This window comes from Hyaena hyaena, unplaced genomic scaffold, assembly GCF_003009895.1.
Source record: "Hyaena hyaena isolate Hyena2069 unplaced genomic scaffold, ASM300989v1 scaffold_120, whole genome shotgun sequence".
Taxonomy (NCBI): Eukaryota; Metazoa; Chordata; class Mammalia; order Carnivora; family Hyaenidae; genus Hyaena; species Hyaena hyaena.
Window position 1 is genome coordinate 536,531 of NW_024080752.1, and position 23,959 is coordinate 560,489.

At 39.7% G+C, this 23,959-nt stretch overlaps 1 protein-coding gene across 6 annotated transcripts in view; it reads left to right on the forward strand.

Moving 5' to 3' along the window:
- The window catches only part of MYO5A (myosin VA), a 188,842-nt gene that overhangs the window by 140 nt on the left and 164,743 nt on the right, over positions 1-23,959 (forward strand). The gene's annotated exons all lie outside the window — the stretch shown is intronic.

Consider the following 23,959-nt stretch of genomic DNA (forward strand, 5'->3'; position numbering starts at 1 on the left):
GTTGGGGAGGGGCGGGGGCGCGGGGGCCCCGCGCGGCTGCACCACCCCTTCCCGAGCATTTCAAAACCCTCGGCCCGGCGGGCCTGCCGCAGAGGCGCCTTCCTCTTTTGGGCACTCGGGGAGAAGGCCCTTCTCGGGGGTCTCGCCGCTGCCACGCTTCCTGGGCTGGATCCTCAGCGGGTTTCTCATTGGAAAAGGGCCGCCACCAGGATTGCCCTGCCTGTCGGTTTGGTTTTGGAAAAAGCCAGGTTACAGGAGATGCTTGATCGGGTAGATCAGATGGTCCCTCCCTTGGGGACAGGAGCTTAAAATAACGTCTTGTGTCGGTATGCGGTGCCACTTCTACCGCCAGCCAGCCTCTCTGTGAGATTATTTGGAGTCCTGCAAACACGGTCGCCAGTCCGTTTTTCACCTTAAGCTGCCGGGTTTCACATTGCCTCCCTGGGGGTGGTGAGCCCTTGAGGAAGATACAGCCGGATAAATGCGAGATGATTCATGGGCTGGGATGCTCTGTTCTCATTTGTCCCTGGGAGTTTGCTACCTACGTGTAATCCCTTAGAGCCTTGTTATGCTCCATGTCTTCACTATCCTCTGGGGCGAGCCTTAAGGAAAGTGGCAGCCTTTTCTTTCTTAAACGGACATCACTGTTCTCTGGGTCTGGTAATCCATGAATCGCATGTTTTGGAAAACTGTTCCTTTGAAGTCTTATGAAAATTTGTCTTGGGCAGTGTGGTGCTTTGTGAATGTGTGTAGTCATGGCATTTTATACTATAACTCCAGTGTACGTAGGTGTTTTGCTAACTGTTAATTACCTTTAATTCCAGTTAACAGAATTGCCTTAACTTTTCAAGTTCACATTTGCCCCAGAATCTCCTTTTAATCTTAGAATCATTGCTTCCACATGTGACCCAAGTAAAGCCAGGACCCAAGTTGTAGCATGTTATGGAAGAAGTCTAGACTCACCGTCAAGAAACCTGGATTCTGGCCCAGGCCTTTTCACTTACTGTGTGACCTTGGGCAAGTCACTTAACTTCTTTTGTTTGGTTGTCTCATATCTGTAAATGGAGTTAATTATACCTGCCCAGCATCTCTTACAAGGCTGTCGTGAGATCAGACCTAGTAATAGATGGGAAAACTTTTGCAACCTGTGAATTTCTCAACAAATATGAGGTATATGATTAATTTCTTCAACCATGAGATGAAGAGTTGGCTTGAAACACTCTCTAGGAGCCCTTTTTTTCCAGCCATAGATTTAAAGACTTCACAGTAGGAACTTCTCTCCAAACCTGGTAATTTTCTTAGACATTGTAGGCCTCTAATGTATGAATGAATGCAATTAGAAACTGATTCAGTTACTTTATTAATAAACATTGGTCCAGTGCTATGTGCCAGGTATTGCTCTAAGTGCTTTACAAATAATAACTCATTTATTCCTCATAATGAACATATGAGGGTGGTCCTGAGACATGTCAGAGGCATTTTCCTATGAAGAGATACAGGTTTGTAAACATTTCTTAGTTCCTTTGTATAGCCCTCCACTCTTCACTGTGGTGAGGAGTCCATCAGTGAGCTGCCTAATTGTAGGCTGCTTAACTAGAACTTGGATAATAAATTGCTCTTGGTTTTAGATTGGCTTTTTTACTCCAAAGATAATTTTGGAGAAAAAAAATTTTTTTTTTAAATACTGTGATTTTTAAATTGCAAGGATTTGGGTTTTGGTCATAGCTTCATCACACACTGTTAAAATTCACCTTTTATGCATTGTAAAGACAGACTGGGTTTAGACATCAAGAGTGAGTTGAGCTTAAATTGCCTTCTAAATACATTGATGCCTAAGTATAATCTTGTCACTTGGCTATTTGTTGGCTAATTTTTTTTTGTGAATGGGCCTTAGCTTAATGGTGGGCCAGAATATTTATTGAGAACCTCTCAGGTGCCAGATACTTTGTTTAATATTGGGAGGTTCTAACAATGAATAAGACACAGCCCTTTCCCTTACAGGGCTCATAGTCTGTTTCTTATATTCTTGACCTACTTTGAATATCCAGGGGCATACATAACCTGTTGTTACCTCCACAGCAGGGAGACAGCTGGTGTATTTATTAGTAGAAATTAGGGAATGGGTTGGGACATGGGAATGATTCTAGAGATAAAAGCTTGGGTAGTGATTATTAGAGGAAGAAGGAAATCATTAGAGGTTAAATCAATGGATAAACACAAGGATTTTACCTTCACAGAAGATTATAGGGAAGGAAGTTCTGGAGTAGATTATAAGGAAAGATGTATTAGTGCCATGTCATAATTATGGCATTTAACATGGTGGTTAAATCTGAAAAGTGCCCTTCTAAAAAATGTCATTCAGAGCTTAAAGGCAGATTTTGATATGTGATACAGATCAGCTCCCATTACAGTGAAAGGCAGGAGACCATTCAGTTTATTCTTTGTAGCTAAAATGATAATGGTTTTCTCATAGTAAGTTATCAGGGCTTCCATTTTGTAAATTTTTCCAGCAGCATAAACATTTTAAGGGTGATAGCTAGGTTCCAAGGATATAACATTTCTGGAAACTAACATTTTGGTTAAAATGTGTTTGTTTTAATTTTTTAATTTAGTTTAATTTTTAAGTTTATTCTGGGGGGTGAGGGGAGAGTGCAGGGTCAGGGACAGAGAAGGAGAGAGAGAATCCCAAGCAGGCTTCACACTGTCAGTGCAGAGCCTGACTCAGGGCTCCAGCCCACAAACCGTGAGATCACGACCTGAGCCAAAATCAAGAGTCAGATGCTTAACTGACTGAGCCACCCAGGCGCCTCTGTTTGTTGGTTTTTAAAATAAAGGCTTTATTGAGATGTAACTTACATACCATGAAATTCCCAATTTAAAGTGCATAGTTCTTTTTTTTTTTTTCTTAATGTTTATTTATTTTTTGAGAGACAGAGAGAGAGACAGAGTGTGAGCAGGGGAGGGGCAGAGAGATAGAGAGACAGAATCTGAAGCAGGCCCCAGGTTCTGAGCTGTCAGCACAGAGCCCAATGCTGCATTCGAACTCACAGATGGTGAGATCATGACCTGAGCTGCAGTCAGACACTTAACCAGCTGAGCCCCTCAGGTGCCCCTAAAGTGTACAATTCTTAAATAAGTAAACATTAAAAATAAAAAAGCTTGCATGCTTGCTCTCTCTCTCTCTCTCAAAATAAATAAGCATTTTTTTTTTAAAAAATCAAGTTTATAATTCAGGGGCCGCCTGAGTGGCTCAGTTGATTGAGCATCTGACTCTTGACTTCTGCTCAGGTCATGATTGCAGGGTCACTGGATGGAGCCCTGCGTCACACTCTGTGGAGCCTGCTTAAGATTCTCTCTCTCCTTCTCCCTCTGCCCCTCTTATGTGTGCGTGTGTGCTCTCAAAAAAAAAATAAATAAAATGTATAATTCAAAAGATTTTAGTATAATCACAGAGTCAGTTTGTTTTTAGATCCACCAGCCTTGTTCCTAAAGGAATTAAAGGTGGCTCTGATATCTCATTGCTTCTGATTTTGAAAATATTTGCTAGTTTTGACTTGCCAGTGGATATCTGAATCCTCATGTCACCCATAGATATTTTCAGTAACTTTGAAGAATTTAGCATTTGTGGAGCAGAGTTTTTAAATTAGGCTCAGATGGATCATGAGCAACAATAAAATGGCTTGGTAGTCCTCCTCACATGAACTTCCTGAACATCGTGGATAATGCCGTAAATTCCCTAGAATGGCCAAGATTACCTGAAGTTGTTTAATTAGGAGTCTCATTGTATATCAGGATGCTGAATTTTGCAACAGTACAAAAACTAAAACTCCTATTAGAGAATCCACATAAACCTTCCTCGATGAAACTGCAATTTAGGCCAATAGATTGTATATCTGTATTCTTTCTTTCCCACTATATTTCTTCATACCTACTGAAGCCCCATGGCCTAGATTTTTTTCTGGGATAGTTCCTGCTTTATATTCTGTGCCATTTCCCTCTTACCATCAATCCGGGAAATTCTAATATTTGGGTGTAGAAATGAACATTTCTCAGACTGCTTTCAGCATCTTAAAGCAGGACAGAAACTTCATCTCATCATGTGCATGATTTAGGGTTTAGCAAGTACATTCGATTTCCTCCTGTTTTGCCCCTTCTGTCTACATTTCCTCCTGAGGTCTCTAATGGCAGGGAAACAGACTGTAAATGATAGTTTGGGATGATTAGTTCACTTGTAGGAATGGAGCAGGGTACAAAGAAGTGGTTAAACAAGTAAGCACATTTTCAAGCATGTTGAACTGGATGAGTAATAGGAGAGCTGGGAGCCAGGGAAACAACAAAAAAAATCATCCACTCCCCCCCCCCCCACCCGCCAATAGGAAACAAAATAGGAAGTGATGGAGGTTTGGTAGACTGAGGCACAGGCAGAAGTGTGAAAAAGGGACAAACCTGAGAGGCAGGTCTCTGTGATGGATTAGATACAGAATGGGAAAGAGAGGGAACAGCATAAGTTAACACCAGTAGCTCTAGTTTTGGAAACTGGAAATTAATTCCCATTATGTCATGGATTTTTGCAGACTCTGTGTAACCTGTAAGCTACTCAGAAATATTTCTTCAGACTGCCTGAGCACAGCAGAAAGGTCATGATTTCCTCCTGAAATTTGTTGCTGTCTCTTGAAGTGTGCAAGTTTGGTGTATCGCCCAGTGGCTAAAACAGCACAAAGAAGTTCTAATTTTAATGAGAGTTGCTACTGCCAGATAAACATTTTAAATCTTCCTGGTGCTTTTAGCAGTTCAAAGTAGGGGAACACTGGAGGAAGGTCTATGAATGGGGTTCCTAGGATTTAACTACTACCTTCAAAGGGTTGAGGTGGGTGGTTGGGTGCGCTATAGGAATCTGTGGTAGAGGAGATGCAGACCCTCTTACCTTACATCTTACCTCTGAAAGTAATTTAGCTTCTTTGTTTTTCACTTCGTTAATGAATTTTGCCTCCATTGGGAGAATGTAGGGGCACATGGCCCACTGGAGGATAGAGTTTGATGGATTTGTCTCCACTTTAGGCAATTCCTAATGAAGTATAAGGTCTTGTCAGAAGTTGAAATTCCTAGAGTAGGTTCCTTAATGCCCTTTGAAATCATTGTTGCACTATATGCTAACTAACTTGAATGTAAATTTTTAAAAAAATTTTAAAAATTAAAAAAAGGAATAAAGAGGTTGAAACTCCTGGCCAGGCCAGGAATAAGGCCTGGCCCTTGGTAAAGTATCATGTGGGCAACCCCACTCCTCCCATTCCACCCGGCTGGCAAGTCTCCTTCCCACAGAGTCGTCCCAGACTGTGTCCCATTTGTCTCCCCAGGAAGTTTGTCTTCTTTCCTGCCAGCACTTGCGTCTCTGTCTCTCTTTCCAACAATTTTAGTGACATACAATTTATATGTAATAAAATTCACTCATTTTAAATGTATAGTTTACTGAGTTTTAACAGATATAGTCTGTCATGTAACCACTACCACAAACAAGATACAGAACAGTTTCATCATCCTTAAAAAAGTTCCTTGTGCTAAGCTTCTTTTCTTCCCTAGTTTATTCTTTGTAGCTAAAATGATACTTTTTTTTAAATGAACTACTTACTGGAGTTGTGCTTGTCCACTGGGGCAGCAGGAAGGATTGTTTGTTTTCAAAATGTATGTTATGGTTTGGTCACTTTTTCAATCTCAGGGATTCTCATTAGAACTTGAAATAAATAAATGTGTTATTTAAAATGAATTTCTACTTTGGGGTGGGTAGCTCAGTCAGTTAGGTGTCCAGCTTTGGCTCAGGTCATGATCTCATGGTTTGTAGGTTTGGGTCCCATGTTGAGCTCTGTGCTGACACCTTGGAGTCTGGGGCCTGATTTGGATTCTTTGTCTTCCTCTCTGCCTCTCCCCTGCTCACACTCTGTCTCTCTCAAATAAGTAAACATCGTAAAATGAATTTATACTGTAAACATTACGTTTATATTTATGAAACTTATCACCTCGTTATGATGGCAGCTAATATGTAATAGATAAATAAAAAGGGTCTGGATAATTCATACATCATGGTTCTGAGATACTGACATAACAAACATCTCTGACAGTGTTAAACAGTTTACCAGCCAGAGCTGTTTTAGTTGGAGGTAACAGAAACACAACTCAAAGCCAGAAAGGATTTTATTTGCTTCTGTGACCTGAACACCCAGGTCCATGGATTCAAGGCTAGAATGTGGTCTCTGGGGCTCTCTGTCACTGGCTTTCATGTCAGATTATGCTGTCTACCATTGGTTTCATCCACATGACAGCTCTTTCATGGTGAAAAAGATGGTCAGTGGCACCTGCAGACCACATGATCTTCCAGCTCTGGGCCTGGAGGAAGAGAGTCTGGTAGAAGAATTCTGGTTGCCCTTGCTAAGGGTCATGTGCCCTCTCCTTTCACTGTGCTGTGTAGGCAGTGGAGGAAAAATACTACGCATAGTCAAGTCGTGCTCATCTCAGGCCAGGAGGAGGAGGAGGACAAGACCTCATGATTAATAGCTCTGCTCAGACCTGGTGGCTGAACACTGTTGCCTATCAGAAAGAATAGTCAGTGTCTGCTATGAATAAGTCACCAAAAATGACAAAGAGATTGCATTCTGCTCCTCCCCTTCTGGTCTCTAAGCAGAAGAATGGGAGGATTTTGCATGATCAGAAGACATTGGGTATCTTTCTCTAGAGAATCATTTTGAATTTAAAAAAAAAAAAAAAGAGCCATGGAGAATTCATAGAAGCAAATGTCACTGAAATCCTATCAGAGATTGAAGATTTGAAAAGTATTTTTCATGCAGTCTTAATTAGGAGTTTATGAACCCTATGTCACCTTTCCTTCTAATCTCTTTCTGCCCTTTCAGCATTTTATTTCCCCTCATTTTCTTCACTTAAAAAAATTTTTTAATAGTTTATTTATTTTTGAGACAGAGACAGAGCGTGAGTGGGGGAGGGGCAGAGAGAGAGAGGGAGACATGGAATCTGAAACAGGCTCTAGGCTCTGAGTTGCCAGCACAGGACCTGACTCGGGGCTTGAACCCATGAACCACAAGAACATGACCTGAGCCGAAGTCAGACGTTTAACTGACTGAGCCACTCAGGCACCCCAACTTTTTTGCTTGAATACATGATCTCTTCCCTCATTTTCACCAATGGATACATTGTAAAATTTGTTATTTCCCTTTGATTGTCTAAATCATCCTGAATGCATCTTCAGTGTTCTCATTTTCTGCTCTCTTTCCTTCGACTGTGTCATCTGTAGGTGTTATCTGTCTATATCTACAGATGTCCTCTGTTATTTTGATCCCCCTACTCCTTTATTTCCTCTCCTCACCCTAGTGCCATGTTGTGCTTTCTTATAATCAAATACACACACACACACACACACACACACACACACTCCCCAAAAAGGGAGTAAAACAAATTCTTATGAATTGTTATTCAGTAACTAATGAAATTGAGGTGGGTACTTCATTTCCTCAAATCCTTGTACTTTTGCTTTGATACCATTCTATGAATCTGACATTACAATAGGAAGTAGTTTCTCATGAATTTACGTAAGTTATTTTCTGTGTATGGGAGAGTCTGTGTGTTTTAAACAAACACTTTTGTGTCAGACTAGTTTTTAGTCTAGACTAGACTAGTGAGAACTTAGTTTTTCATTTTACCATACTGAGGTATATACAGTAAGATGACCAACTATTTCTTTAAGGATACCATCTTACTTTAAAACATTGTTGTAGCAGTATTTTAAAAACTTTATCCAGAATTGATCTCTATGTGCTCAAGCTGAGAAAAATCTTACTTCTTGTTTGACAAGCATCATGCTCATGCTGGGAGCAGAAGTCCTGGGGATGTTTTTCATAAAATCAGGAGATATGTATTATAATAAGGAATTTGGATCACAACCTGGATTCAATATTTATCAATTCAGAATAAATAGATGGGTATTATCTATTTCTTAAGGTATCTATATATATCTTTTTATAGAAGTGAAAAGTTAAATCCACTAGAGCTAATACTGCATTTTTACCCATGCTTCCTGTTTATACTCATTTTTTTAGTCTTAGACCAAGATTTCTCAACCTCTACACTATTGTCATAGTAGGCTAGATAATCCTTCCTTTCTGCAGTCTTGTCCTATGTATTATAGATGTTTAGCCAAATCCCTAACCTTTATCTGCTAGAGCCAGTAACATCTCCCACCCCTAGTTGTGACAACCAAACTTTATTGTCTACAGACATTGCCAAATATCCCATGGGGGGCTGAATCCCTCTCCCTACTGCCCCCATTTCAGAACCTCTGCCCTAGACCTTAAGGCTTAAAGTAGGGTAAGAAAAAATGGGAAAGAATTAAAAACAGAAGCAGAGATTTATTGGAAAAACTGTTAAAAAATAACTTTTCAGTAGTTTTTTTTTTCTGCTTATAGAAATGATACATCATGAACAACTTGGAAAATACATAAACATGAAGGAAGAAAGTTAAAAATAAACTAGTACCATCCATAAATAATCATTGTCAATTATTAATTTGCTTCCTGAAGCCTTTCATCTGTATTTATAGTTTTTTAGAATGTCTATTCTTGAGAGAGAGAGAGAGAGCGCGCACAAGACCAGGGGAGGGGCAGACAGAGGGAGAGACAGAATCTGAAGCAGGCTTCAGGCTCTGAGCTGTTAGCACAGAGCCTGATAACGGGGCTCCAACCCATGAACCACAAGATCATGACCTGAGTTGAAGTATGACATTTAACCAACTGAGCCACCCAGGCGCCCCTCATCTGTATTTATAATGGTGGTTTTTATGATGTGTTAAACTTAATATGTATTGTGAAAATTTTTTATGATTACATATTCATTGAAAATGTTTATCGTGACTGCATAATTTTCCATCATCTGGATGTACCATAATTTATTTACTGCTTGGCCTTTTCACTATTATAAGATAGGGACTGTGGTGAGCATCTTTGTACATAAATCTTTGAATTAGTCAGTTTTAGTCAATTTTATATTCCATGTCTCCCTGATAAGTGTTGTCATTTACATTTATGCAGGGTAGGGTATTCACATTTATTTCATTTTTAAAATAGGGCTTTTTATGTACATTGCTTCAGGGCTAGGATGACCAGATGTCTCACTTATGTGAGATGCTTTTTGTCATCCAGTGCCGTACTGTGTTTTGAGAAATCCTCTTGGACTGAACTACATAAATTTATTTCAAAAACTTAACCTTTTGGAAATCTATACTATTTCCTTTTTCTGCCAGTTTTCCTCATTGTTACCCTTATTCATTGTTTCTCCTTGACCTTGGGGGAATCTGGGCCAGACAGAATTACTGAATTAGAAATAATTTAAAAAAACAACAACCATGAAGCTTTTGTCTTAAGAGTATAAACAATATAATATTAACTTGAAAATTACCTTAAAATATGTTACCATTTTATTATAGACAACATGTCCTCCTGATTAGAACAAATTATTATTTGGAGTGGTCAGAGGATGTTTATTTTCAGTGGATACTCAAGCACCTGAGAGATCTTCAGCATTAACTACCCGCTTTAAAACAAATAGATGGAGGGGCTCATGGATGGCTCAGTCGGTTAAATATCCAACTTTAGCTCAGGTCATGATCTCATGGTTTTTATGTTCAAGCCCCGTGTCAGCGTCTGTGCTGACAGCTTAGCCTGGAGCCTGCTTTGGATTCTGTGTCTCCCTCTCTCTCTGCACCACACCCCCCCCGCCCCACGCTCTGTCTCTCTCAAAAATAAATAAACATTAAAAAAAATTTTTTTTTTAATAGTTGGAAGTGCCTGGGTGGCTCAGTCAGTTGAGCGCCCATCTCTTGATTTTGGCCCAGGTCATGATCTCAGAGTGGGATTCAGCCTGAGAGTGGCGCCTACCCAAGATTCTCTCCCTCTCTCTCTCTCTCTCTCCCTCCCTCCCTCTCCCCCCCACCTAGTCTGACCCTATCCCGTTGCTCTCTCTCCCTCTCTGTAAAAAAGAAGACAAAACAAAAACACAAGTAGAATGGAGCAAAATACACCCACCATTAAAGCTAGCATCTTAGAGTGGAATCTTTGTAGCACTCAAAAGGTGTTTTGGGGTTTGTGAGGCCAGTGGGTCACTGCTGTGTACAGCAGCATTGCTTAAGGATTGGTAGCCTCAAATGTGGTTGAAAGTTGATCGTTTGGAAATGTGGATATTGAAGCCATAGGAAACTGAGTGTCGCTGAAAATTTCTTTGCTTTTCTTCCTCCATGAAAACCTTGATTTTTACCTTCTTTAGTTGTCATTTGTTTTCTTCTAAAAATTGTGGCTTGCATAAATGCATGACGCCATGGCAGTATAATTATCAAATGTAATGGTTAATATTTCCTGAGGTCTTACTATGGACCAGACACTATTTTGAGGACTTTGATACAACTGTGTCCTTCCTTGGCTTCTACCTCTTCCACTGCCTGAAAGAGAGGCAGTATATCATAGCAGTCAAGGTATCCACCTATCCTTAGAGTTTGAACTGTGATTTGAATCCTGGCTTCACTATTCACTTTTGTGTGACCTTGACCAAGCAACTTAACCTCCGTGTTCCTCAATTTCCTCATTAAAAAAATTTTTTTTAATGTTTATTTTTGAGAGAGAGAGAGAGAGAGAGAGAGAGAGAGAGAGAGAGAAAGCATGAGTGGGGAAGGGGCAGAGAGAGAGAGGGAGACACAGAACGCATGAGTGGGGAAGGGGCAGAGAGAGAGAGGGAGACACAGAACCTGAAGCAGCTTCTGAGCTGTCAGCACAGAGCCTGACGTGAGGCTTGAATTTACGAACTCATGAGTAGTGAGATCATGACCTGAACAGAGGTCAGACGCTTAACCAACTGATCCACCCAGGAGCCCCTCATTTTTATAATGAGGACAATTAATACCTACCTCATGCGGTTTTAATGATGACTGAATTTTTTTTTTTGAGAGAGAGTGTGAGTGTGTGTTTGTGGGTGTGGGAGGAAGAGGGTGAGAGAGAGAGAGAATCTTAAGCAGGCTCCATGCATGGAGATGCTGGGCTCCATCTCATGACCATGAGATCATGATCTGAGCCGAAATCAAGAGTCAGATGCTTAACTGACTGAGCCATCAGGCACCCCTTAAATTTTTTAATAGATAAAAAATATTTACAATAGTAACCTGTACATAATACATACTTAACTGTTAGCTATTATTATTGCTATTTTGGTTGTAGCTATTATTCTTTTTTCTGGCTGCTTTGTCTTCTTCATAACCTCAGCAACCTCCTATTACCCCCTAGATATTTGTGCTCCCAGGTTTTGTCCTTAACCTATACTCCTTCCCACTGTGGCCTGATCTGCTCCTGAAAAGTTAGGTATGAACTTGGAAATCTCTGTTTCCAACCTATTTGCTCTCCTTACAAACCTAGGTCTCTGTGACAACTGCCTATGGGGATCTTTACAAGCACCTCAAAACCTAGCACATTCAAAATTGAACTGATCATCTCCTCCCTTCCTCTTTATCCCACTCTGCCCTACTTCTTTGTGTCTTATTTTTTCATCTATAGGATGGAATAATAGTAATATCCACTTCGTAGGGTTATTAAGAGAATTAAATGACATAGTTCATGCATAGAATAATGCCTGGTACATATTTGAGGAATGTTAGCCACTACAATTGTTACTTTTATAATCCCTGTCATGTGAATGGCATCAACACCCATCCATGTACACAAACCAAAAACTTAGAAATTGTCTTGATTTACTCCCCTTTAGCTCCACACCCCAGTCACTTACCATTTCTTGGTGCTATCTATACTTTGTTTGGACCCTTTATTATTTTTTCTAGGATCTTATACAAGTATCCTAATCAATTTTTGCTCTACCTCCTATAATCTGTTTTTTGTTCTGCTACCAGCGTGATCTTTGTGTAATGAAGGTATCGTCATGCTTCTCTCTGACTTGAGATTCCTCTGTGATTTCCTATAGGATATTGTCTTGTGAATAAATATGTTAGTGTAGTGCTTTCCCAACTTTGGTGTCCATCTGAAATCACCTAGGAATCTTGTTAAAATGGAGATTCTGATGTAGGTCTGTGATGGGGCCCCAAGACTCTATTTCTAACAACTCCCAGCTGACGCCAGTGCTGTTGGATTGAGGACTGTACCCTGAGTAGTGAGGCTGTAATATATTGAGTTTTTTCCTGATCTGCCTTCACTCTGAACCTGCTTCTTACCTCATTTTCCCTCCTGGCGGTCTTCACTTTAAGTCCAGAGCTCTCCAGTTGCCTTCTTCCTACTTTGCAACATTCCTCTTGCCTGGCTTTCTCCACTGTTTATTCATGAATTAGGTCTTTCAGATCCTAGTTTGTCTAAGATGTTCCTGTGTGTTCTTATACATCTGTTGTGACACAATACTGCATTGCAGATGTTTATCTCCCCAGTGCTTCTCTGAGCCCCTTAAGGAAGGGAAATATCACATTTGTTTTATTTATCTATCTATTTATTTAACAAATTTTGTATTTTTTTAAGTTTTTTACTTTTTAGAGAGAGAGAATAAGCAGGGGAGGGACAGAGAGAGAGAGAGGGAGAGAGAGAATCCCAGGCAGGCTCCACGCTGTCAGCACAGAGCTCCATGTAGGGCTCGATCCCATGAACCATGAGATCATGACCTGAGCCAGAATCTAGAGTTGGGTGCTTAACTGACTGAGCCTTCCAGGAGTCCCTTATTGTATTTTAATAACAACTTTATTGGGATATCATTCACATACATTACAATTGATTCATTAAAGGTGTAATTCAGCGATTCCCATGGTTTTTGACCTAGCATCTGAACTTGGGTTTAATACATAGTAAGTAACACCTCCATGATTGAATAAATGAATGAATTAGATGGTGTCAAAGTACCATTGGAAATTTTTCTCCAAATCTTCTTCTGGTTGGCTTTAATGTTTCAGCATTTGAGTCATTTTATTTATTCATCAGTAATTCTTCATGAGCTTCCTTCTTTCATCCCCCTTTTTGGCACCAGTATAGGAAGGAACCTTTATTCTTCCCTGGGTCAGTTTTAATGCATCATTATAGATCGCTTTCCTGAATTCTCCAGTGCTTCCAGTTCTCGTTTTCAACTCAGGCTTTACTGAGCAGTATTGACCTAAAACACACATCTTACCATGCTGCCCTCCAGCTTAAAAACTCTGGCTGGTTGGGGTGCCTGGGTGGCTCAGTCGGTTAAGTGGCTGACTTTGGTTCAGGTCATGAACTCATGGGTTGTGGATTTGGACCCCTCATTGGGCTCTGTGCTGACAGCGCAGAGCCTGCTTTGGATCCTGTCTCCCTCTCTCTCTGCCCTTCCCCCTCTTATGCACACACATCTCTCTCAAAATAAACAAAAATGCAAACATTAAAAAAAAAGAAAAAGAAAACATTAATCCTACCCTAGAGGCAGGACCAGGTTTAAAACAACAACAACCCTCTACCTGGTCCCCAGCCTCTTCTCCCCCTGCCCTATTTATCTACTATAGAATCAACTCTTTCCTTATCCTGATATTTAAAACTCTTGATCTTTTTCTAACCATATTCTCTTGGCTTGATCTTTCACAACAAGGGGTTTCTCAGACTTTGTATGTAGCAATCACGCGGAATGCTTTTTTTTTTTTAATGTTTATTTTTGAGACAGAGAGACAGAGTATGAGTGGGGGAGGGTCAGAGAAAGAGGGAGACACAGAATCGGAAACAGGCTCCAGGCTCCGAGCTGTCAGCACAGAGGCCGATGCAGGGCTCGAACCCACGGACCGTGAGATCATGACCTGAGCCAGAGTCGGCGGCTTAACCGACTGAGCCACCCAGCCACCCCTGGAATGCTTTTTTTTTTTTTTTTTAATATTTTATTTATTTTTGAGAGTGAGATAGAGACAGCATGAGCAGGGGAGGGTCAGAGAGAGAGGGAGACACAGAATCCGAAGCTGACTCCAGGCCCTGAGCTAGCTGTCAGCACAGAGCCTGATGTGGGGCTCGAGCCCACGAACTGTGAGATCATGACCTGAGCCGAAGTTGGATGCTCAACCAACTGAGCCACCCAGACGCCCCTGGAATGCTTTTTAAAAAATAAATTCCTGAGTCTTGCTTCCAGAGTCTCTGAGTCAGTAGGTTTGGGAGCCCCAGGAATCTGCATTTTTATCCAATGCCGTAAAAAATTCTGATGCAGGTAGACTGTGAAACTCCACTCTGGGACATAGAAGCAACCTTGCTGCTTGAACCTATGTTCCAGTTTTGCTTGACTTTGGACTTTGTGTACCATACTTCCTTCTTATCAGAATCCCCCCGTCTAGTAAATGCTCAGTAAAAGTTAGTTGAATTAAACTATTTGTTCAGTGGTGGTGATGGTGAGTCTTTTTAAAATTATAAGACGATATTACTGTGGATATATGTGGGCCACTTTTTCCCCCCCTGGCTATCCTTAGTGTTTCACTTTTAATAGAGTATGTGAGAAAACCAGACACATGGAAATGACCCAGTAAATCTTTTTACTATTTTTAAAGGCAACTGGAAAAACTGCCTCTCTTATATTAAAACTAAATTGGGAATCTTCTATGGTGAAAGATGTTCCATTACCTTTACTAATAATAGATGTGAAATAGTATAATAAAATGCCTGCAAAATTATGTTAGAAACTATTTTCCTTTAAAAAAAACCTTTTAAAAAACTTTAAAAATAATAAATATTCAGTGCAGAACCTTGGAAAATTCAGAAATACAAAAGAAAGGATTGCGTGTTATCTCTCCTTACATATTCTTAATATTTTGATGTATGCCCTTCTACTTTTATCTGTGTACATTTTCTCCAACAAAATGGTTTATTTTGTGCATACTATTTTGCATCAAGATTTTTTTGTCTAACTAGTGTGTTATTGTCAATACATATTCTTTTACAATGTCTTTTTAATGGATTCAGAATATTAAATTGCATCATTTAGTCATGTGTTGCTCAACAAGTCCCCTATGGTAAATTCCCAGTTTTTTGACAATTTACATTTAAACTGAAGAGCCAAAAGCCTTTGTGTGTTCCTTTAAAGAGAAATCATTTGTAGTGTTCATGAATTTGACTATAATTACAGAACATGACATTTTTCTGTATAATAATATTGGTATAAAAACTTGGTGATTATCATATCAGTGTTAAGAGGATTAATTAGAGTTAAGAAGTACTGAAAAAAAACACAGGACTATCAAACCACTCAGAAATAAATCCTTAAATATTTGAGATCTCGGAGTGTGTCAACCACAAAAGCCCACTGGAAGGAAATTCTCCAGACTATAGATGTAGATAGATCAAAGTTATTAATCAGTGGGCCAGGTGAGTCAAGCTGTAGGTTAGCTCCAACTGAGAGGACAATGGTTTCCTTCCTCCACCAGTATTTTGGAAGCCATATGGTAGGTAGGATGAATTGTATTGTAATCTACTCGCTTTTTCTTGTTAGTCAAAGAGGCTATCCCTGACTAATAAAAGCCACTCAGGATTTGTCAGGCCTCTGCATCCAGATTTAACGGCAGGTGGCCTGGTTACACAGAAACTGTTGGCTTTATTTATTTTTTTTTTAATTTTTAAAAAATGTTTTATTTATTTCTGAGAGAGAGAGACACGCAGTGTGAGCAGGAGAGGGTCAGAGGGAGAGGGAGACACAGAATCCAAAGCAGTCTCCAGGGTCTGAGCCAGCTGTCAGCACAGAGCCCGACGCGGGGCTCAAACCCATAAACCGTGAGACCATGACCTGAGCCGAAGTCAGGTGCCCAACGGACAGAGCCACCAAGGCGCCCCGTAAACTGTTGGCTTTAGAAATGAAAGTGTTGACTTAGGCTAACGGGAGAAGAAATAGAGCAGATGTTGTTACTCAAGAAAAAACACATTTACCAAATCAAGAGAAGTAATGTGGGAGATAATCTTTGAGACATAAGATTGAGCTCTTAAGAGCTCTGAGAAGGAATCTTGGTTAATGTCTTTCTGTTAAGCCCCCTTGATTTACAAATACTATAAATATTTCTTACAATGAGTTTCTACCTGAAATGTCTGGGACACTGGCCAGGGGTCCTTAGAGGGCTGTTCTTGAGATATCCAGTCCCCTTGAGGCAGAGGTGGCACCTTGTTGGGTCCAAGGATTTTCTAAGTCTGTGTCAGGAGCAGTGCCTTAGTCTTTGTTTTTTGTTTTTTGTTTTTTTTTGTTTGTTTGTTTGTTTTAATGTTTTTATTTATTTCTAGGAGAGAGAGAGAGAGAGAGACAGCGTGAGCAGGGGAGGGTCAGAGAGAGAAAGGGAGTCACAGACTGAAACAGACTCCAGGCTCTGAGCTGGCAGTCAGCACAGAGCCCAATATGGGGCTCGAACCCACGAACCGCGAGATCATGACCCAAGTGAAAGTCGGACTTTTAACCGACTAAGCCATCCAGGTGCCCCAGTGCCTTAGTCTTTGAATAATGTGTGGCCCCTTCAGCGTTTCCTCCCTGAGTTGTTGAAATCTAGGTTGGGAACTAGAGCCTCCACTATGCTGCATTTAACAAGGATCTGGACAAAACCTGTAGTGTGCAGCTTATATGGTTGGAGTAAGGATTAGGATACATCATTTATAAGTGATGCAGACATTTAAGTCAGTATCAATTTACAAATCTATGAAACTTGGTTGTAATCTGTACCACTCTGTATATTAAACCTTCATCCTAAAATAATTATGTTCATAAGGTTAAACATCTATATTCTTATTTGGCTTCCTCATCTTTTGGTTGTTTCACAGGATTTTTCTAAAGTAACTGTCATAGACTATGGTGAAATTTAATAAATCTGAATAGAGAGGCCAGATTATTTTAAAATATATGCAGATGAAATAGATGGAACACCACTATATATGATTCCAGCGTGAAAATTGCTTCTTTTGAATGGCAGTTCTGTAACTATGAAGTTACATAGGTTGAGTCTGTTCAGAATATGGCCAGCATGTAGACAAACGCAGTCTCAGCGAGAGCACTAGAGTCAGCCTAATTCCTTTGGTTCTCATTTGTCACTGCTGTGGCACAGTGACATCAGATGCAGCTGGAGCTTAAAGAAGGGCTGTGTGAATTAATTCCCATGAAACAAAAACTGCCTCAAATAATTACTGGAATAACAGTCTTTTTAGAAGACTTTGGTACTTTCTTTTTGGGTCTTTTTTCCCCCCTCAAGGACTAGAGGAGAAAGGCATGGATTGTTCACTTGAGACCATTTTCAGCTATTGATCCATCTTACAGTCTTCATCTGATGGTTCTGATTTCCACATGAATCATTCAGGCCCTGGAGTGATTTTTCTCTTATTTTCTCTCGAGGCTCTCTGACTTCAGTGACTGTTTTCAAGAGAGCAGTCTATGAACTTTGGCTCTGCCAGAATCTAAAAATGGTCCCTTTTATTATCTTATTTATAGTTGTCATGTTTTAGTTTAAATACAATTGACCTAGCAAACAAAAAATTGTGTGTACAAGTAGGGTGGAAGTAGGTACAGCTCACATTGCCTGCTGGGTTATTGGAGGGAAGAAGAGACCTTGTGTGTCCCCATTACTGTTTTCTTTGTTTAAGTTTATATATTTATTTGAGAGAGAGAATGCACAAGGAGTGGAGGGACAGAGAGAATCCCACGCAGGCTCTGAACTGTAGTCACAGAGCCGAAGATGAGGCTCGATCCCATGAACCATGACATCATGACCTGAGCCAAAGTCAAGAGTAAGACACTTAAACTGACTGAGCAACCCAGGGACCCCATCCCATCACTATTTTTTTTTTATTTTATTAATGAGAGAGAGAAAGAGACATAGAGCATGGATTGGGGAGGGGCAGAGAGAGACACACACAGAATCTGAGGCAGGTGCCAGGCTCTGAGCTGTCAGCACAGAGCCTGAGATAAGGCTGAAACCCACCACCTCAAGATCATGACCTAAGCTGACTTCTGACACTTAAGCAACTGAGCCACCCAGGCACCCCCATCACTAGCTAATCATACTATCAGCTGATTTTGCCATTATGAGGTTTTGTTTTGTTTGTTTTTTGTCTTCCAAATAGTTAAGGAAAGAGGGTTTATTGGACAGAGATAGCCAGACGTGGGGAAAACCAGGTCAAGAGATAAGTAGGAATATCCTTTCCCATATGTGGTTATCTTAGTTTTCCAATCCAATATTATTATAATCAGTAGAAACTTTCATTTTGTGACCTAGCCTTTAAGGACACTGCTTTAGAAAGTTTAATCTACTTCTGACTTTAGTAAGTAAAAAGAGAATAAGAGGAAATTAACATGTAACATATGATATATGATTTTTTTGACAGTATGGTTTGGATTTTATTATGTGTTGAAAATATGCTCAGGATCTTACGTATGTACAGGAGCTAAATTTTTAGGAGCATAATAATAAAGATGTAAAGAAAAAAGTAAGGGGAGTCGCCTGGGTGGCTCAGTCGGTTAAGTGTCTGACTTTGGCTTTAGGTCATGATCTCAAGGTTTGGGGGTTCGAGCCCCGCGTCGGACTCTGGGCTGACAGCCAGCTGGGAGATTGGGTCTGATTACCTAGATGTTTACCATATATGTGTAAGGCAAACAGTTTTATCCTAGGAAACAGCCTGATAATTCAGGGTACCAATGACTTGTGTACAAATAATATTGGTCATTGTGCTATAGGAACAAACTCAGAGTAGGTAAAACAGAAGAGGTATCAGGTCTAATATAGATGTCTAGTTATGTTTCTGCTTGAGTCCTTTGTGCATTGTCTTTGTGCTGTGTTGTCTCTTGTGGTTGTTTGTTCTGTCAGGTTAGTTGTAATTTTTACCTAAGATTTCTAAAACTAGCTACAAAATCTGTTTTGATTAGCTGACTTTAGGTTTTTGAAAGATGTGACTGAAACAGCTTTGCCATGTAGGGATTTGTGTGAACCAGTTATAGCATGAAAAGAAAGTAGAGAAAAGACTATTTACAACATGTAAACAAGAGTTAACTTTGATGCTCAGGGGCCACAATGGCGTTGGCGGCTTTGGTGAAGAAGAGTGAGAGTTCCAACTTTCCCCTTAGTCTGAGAGATTTTTGGCACTGAGGCTTGCTGTGTCAGGGAAAAGGTAGCTGGGCTAGGCTTGGGTTTCTTGGAGGAGGACCACGGGTTTGAGGACTTCCCTGCGGAAGACTTGACTGGTTTAGATGAAGATGAAGATGTGCCTGTCTGGGAGGATAATTGGGATGATGACAATGTAGAGGCTGAGTTCTCCTGTCAGCTCAGAGCTGAACGAGAGAAACACGACTGTAGATGGAGACTTGATAGCAGCCAGAAGTATTGAAGCAACCTAAACTTGAACTGGTTACTAAATTTAAGGATAGAGAACCCAGGATGGACACTTACAAAAATATATTTATTTCGATATGTTTATTTAATTTCCTGCTTGGATTTATTTTTTGTATAATACACACAAAAAAGGAGTTAAACTATATGAATTTGGATGATTAAATAACAAATACATAAAATGATTGGGGGGCACCTGGGTGGCTCAATCGGTTAAGTGTCTGACTTTGGCTCAGGCCATGATCTCATGGTTCATGGGTTAGAGCCCCGTGCCGGGCTCTGTGCTCACAGCTCAGCGCCTGGAGCTTGTTTCAGATTCTGTGTGTCCCTTTCTCTCTGCCCTTCTCCGACTCATGCTCTGTCTCTCTCTGTCTCAAAATAAATAAACTATAAAGAAAATTTAAAAAATGAATGGGAAATAGGTGAGAACAAATAAATTAGCAAATAGTAATGTGACATGGTTAAAAGCATGATCTCCTGTGGTAGGCTGAGCTTCTTCCCCGGTGACTTGGCAACTTAAGACATGTGCTCACCTCATAGGGCAACTGAGAGATTTTGTATATATATGAATGTAAAGCACAACGTATGTGTGTAAAGCATGTAGCTTAGTACTTGGCACATCATAATGGAGTCTGTGAATATTAACTCATAGCTGGTATTATTGGCTTGTCTATTTTATTTTATTTTTTAACATTTATTTATTTTGAGAGAGACCGCACGCATGCAAGATAGCTGGGGAGAGGCAGAGAGAGAAGGAGCTTGTCTCTGGCTTGTCTATTTTAAATGATTTGTAAAAATTCACTTGCTTAAAAAATATTGTAGTCCTAATAGATCTCTCCTTATCATACTCTTAATGCTTTGGAGGGTTTCAAGACATGAGTTATGTACACTAACACAATTTTCCCTTCATTCCGGATAGGGTTTGGATAGTAATTCTCTTTCACATATCATCTGTCTGTAACTCCACATTGTCAACCTCATCTGACATGCTGCAGCCCCTTTAAAATATCTCCATCAGCACTCGCGGCCTTTTTTCTGCCAGCAGGAGGAATTTATTCTAAACCAGGGCTCTTAATGGTCCTGTTTACAATTGTAATTAATTGAGTAACTAGCACTTCTAGTTACTCAGTAACTAGTGTTAAGTGAGTAACATACATAATACAGACATGTCATGAACTATTGGTTGAATCTCAAAAACCAGTCCCAGGCCCCTTTCTTTTGCCAATATGGAGGTTTAAAAGACAAAATATTCCCTTTTCTCACTTTTGTTCAAGTTAGAGCTAAAGTGATATAACCAGAAAAAAAAAAAAATGCTTTTCTGATAGAAGGAGCAGAAGCAAGACAACAGTTTGGATGCAAATCCTTTTCTTTATTCCACTCCGAAATGTGAATGTGATGTATGGTATTGTGGCAGCAAAGTTGTGGTCATGAGGCAACATGCCTGCTAATGAAGAGTTAATAAGCTGAGGTGGTAGAGCAGAAAGATAAAGAGTCTGAGTTCTTGGTGATATTATCAAACTGTCAGAGCAATCCTAAGATAACCTTCTTTGGACTTCTGGTTTCATACATTTTTGAAAAGTCCTACAAGTTTAAGCTACTTGGTCAGACTTCCAACTTGAGTCTCCCTCAAGTTAATGTAATTAATGTAATTAAAGCTACATTACAGCTTTAAATGTAAATAAAGTTAACATAAATTTGGGAGATGTTTTTCTAATCTATACAGGGTTTTGAATGCACAAAACAAATGCAGGTAACATGGGAATAAAACAGAACCCAAGAGGTGAAACGTCTTTAGACATTGCAAAACATTGGCAGTAATATCAGATAACTTAGACCTTGTCATAATTTCTGGGTTGTCTGGCTACCTCGTGAGTCCTTTCCCACATTATCTATGGCTTTTTAAAATCTTGCTTTCTTCAGGCTTAGAATCCTGAACATGACAGAGGCAATGCCAGAAGTTTGATTAATAAAGGAAAAGCTGGGTATGAGTGAAGGTGAGGGGGTGGAAGATTTCAATTAGAAGATGAGTGTGTGGAGACCATGCCAGTCTTCTAGCTTGGCTTGTTCCTAGGATATTTTGAAGTTCAGTTTTCATGAATTTCAGTGGAGGAAGAAGAGAACAAGACATTAAAAAGACAAAGGAGAAAGGGAAGGAGCAGCAGCCACTGCCATTGAAGGCCTAGAAAAATTAAAAACCCCTGCAACTTTGGGGTTCTCAACTCTTATGTGAAGTTATGGTGAAGCCACACCAACCAGATGCTTAACCCAATCCTATTAAATTTTAGGTTATCTAATGGTGTTAAGATTTTTGGTAAGTTTGTTCTTTTGGTGTGAACATTTAAATGTTTTTTTTTTTTTTATTTCTAGGACAGGAGAGAGACACAGCGTGAGCAGGGGAGGGTCAGAGAGAGAGGGAGTCACAGACTGAAACAGGCTCCTGGCTCTGAGCTGGCAGTCAGCACAGAGCCTGACGCGGGGCTCGAACCCACGAACCGCGAGATCATGACCTAAGCGAAAGTTGGACGCTTAACCGACTAAGCCACCCAGGCGCCCCTTGGTGTGAACATTTAAAGTAGTTGTAGATGGGCTCCTCGGTGGCTGAGTCAGCTAAGCGACCAACTCTTGATTTTGGCTCAGGTCATGATCTCACAGTTCATGGGTTTGAGCTCTGTGATGGACTCTATGCTGATAGAGCAGAGCCTGCTTGGGATCCAATCTCTCTCTCTCTCTCTCTCTTTCTCTCTCTCTGTCCCTTTCTCCCACTTGCTCTCTCTCTCTCTCTCAAAATAAATAAACTTTTTAAAAAATGCTTCATAAATGTATCAAAGTAAAATTAAAATAGAGGTAGGCAAGGAAGGAAATACACATGAGAAAATACAAAGAACTCCTCTGGAAAAAAGTAGTTAGAAGATTAAGAAAAGTTGACCAGGTAATGAGATGAACATGGTGTTGACGTTTTCCACTGAGGAATTGCTCTCACTTAAATTTTAGCATTTGTTAGGACCCTCAAGTCAATGCCTTTTTTGCATCTTTTAAAATTAATCATAAAAGAACACTAACTCTTTGTGTAACTCAGGAAATAACTAAACTAAAATATTGTCTACCAATGGAACAATCAGAGAATTATGCTTTAAATGGAGGCTGACACATGCAGACTCCATACATGATCTTCAGGCTTTTACATTGACCAACGAGCTTGATAGGGTCATTGTTCTCTCACTAGATGTTATGGAAATGGCTGGCCTTATTGATCACACATTTCTGCAGATGCAGCATAGCCAGAGGATATATTATTTTTGGTACAGAGTGAAAAAGAGTTTGTATAGGCACTGTAGGCAGGTACGAGAGGGCTGTAAGGGCTGTATTATTAGATTTAGACCTATGTACAAGAGACACAGAGTAACCACAGGCTTGGCTTCCCACTCAGCACTCATTCTCTTTTGCAGTGTTAGACTCTGAGTGCTTTCAGTCTTACTAGAATTCATTTTGTCTGGTGTTTTGTGAATTTTTAAAAATTCAGTTTTAGTTTACATATATAATTTTTTGACTGCTATTATAAAAAATAACATTTTATATTGATATGAATAGATGTACAGTGTTAAGTTATAGTGTTAAGTAAAAAAAGCAAAATGCATTATATGTGTGTGTGTGTGTGTATGCCTGTGTTCCAGAAGAGTTTGTATATGACTGCTTAGATTATTGCAAACAGTTATTTCTAGAGGTGTAATTGTGGGAGTTATAGGAGACTTTTATTTTCTAGTTTATCCATATCTATAATATTTAGATTTTATAATCAGTGTACATTTCTTTTGTAATTAGAAAAAAACAAATATTTTCTTTCTTTTTTTAAGTTCACTTATTTATTTTGAGAGAGAGAGGAGTAGGAGGGGCAGAGAGAATCCCAAGTAGGTTCTGCACTGTCAATGTGGAGGGCAGTGTGGGGCTTGAATCCATGAACTGCAAGATTATAGTCTGAGCCTAAATCAAGAGTCAGTTGCTCAATTGACTGAGCCACCCAAGCACCCCTTCTTTCTTTTTTTGAGTAGTATAAACAAAGATGTTTCAAGGAAACATTTCTCAAGAAAAGGTATATGATGGTGTATGTATGTATGTATATAATATGTAATATATTAAAATAGTTTATAATATATCTAAGCATTGTTCTGTGCTTTTAGAACTGAAATGTCTCATTCCTAGTCCTTTTTTAGTGTTGGAATTAGCATTTGGCTTAGATTCGAATTAAGAACATTTTCCAGGTGTGGAGAGAGAAAGAGGGAGGCTACCGGTACAGTGTGATTTGGAGGGTACTGAGAGGAGCTGCAAATAAAAGAAAATCCATAAGGAGCTCTCACAATATAACAAACTAACAACTTGATTAAAAAATGGGCAAAGGATTTGAATACACATTTCTCCAAAAATGATTTACAAATGACGAATAAGCACATGAAAAGATGTTCAACATTATTAATCATTGGAGAAGGATCAAAACCATGCTACAATAATACCTCACACTCGTTAGGATCCCTAATATATATATATATGTATGTATATGTGTGTGTATGTGTGTGTGTATATATATATATATATATATATATATATATA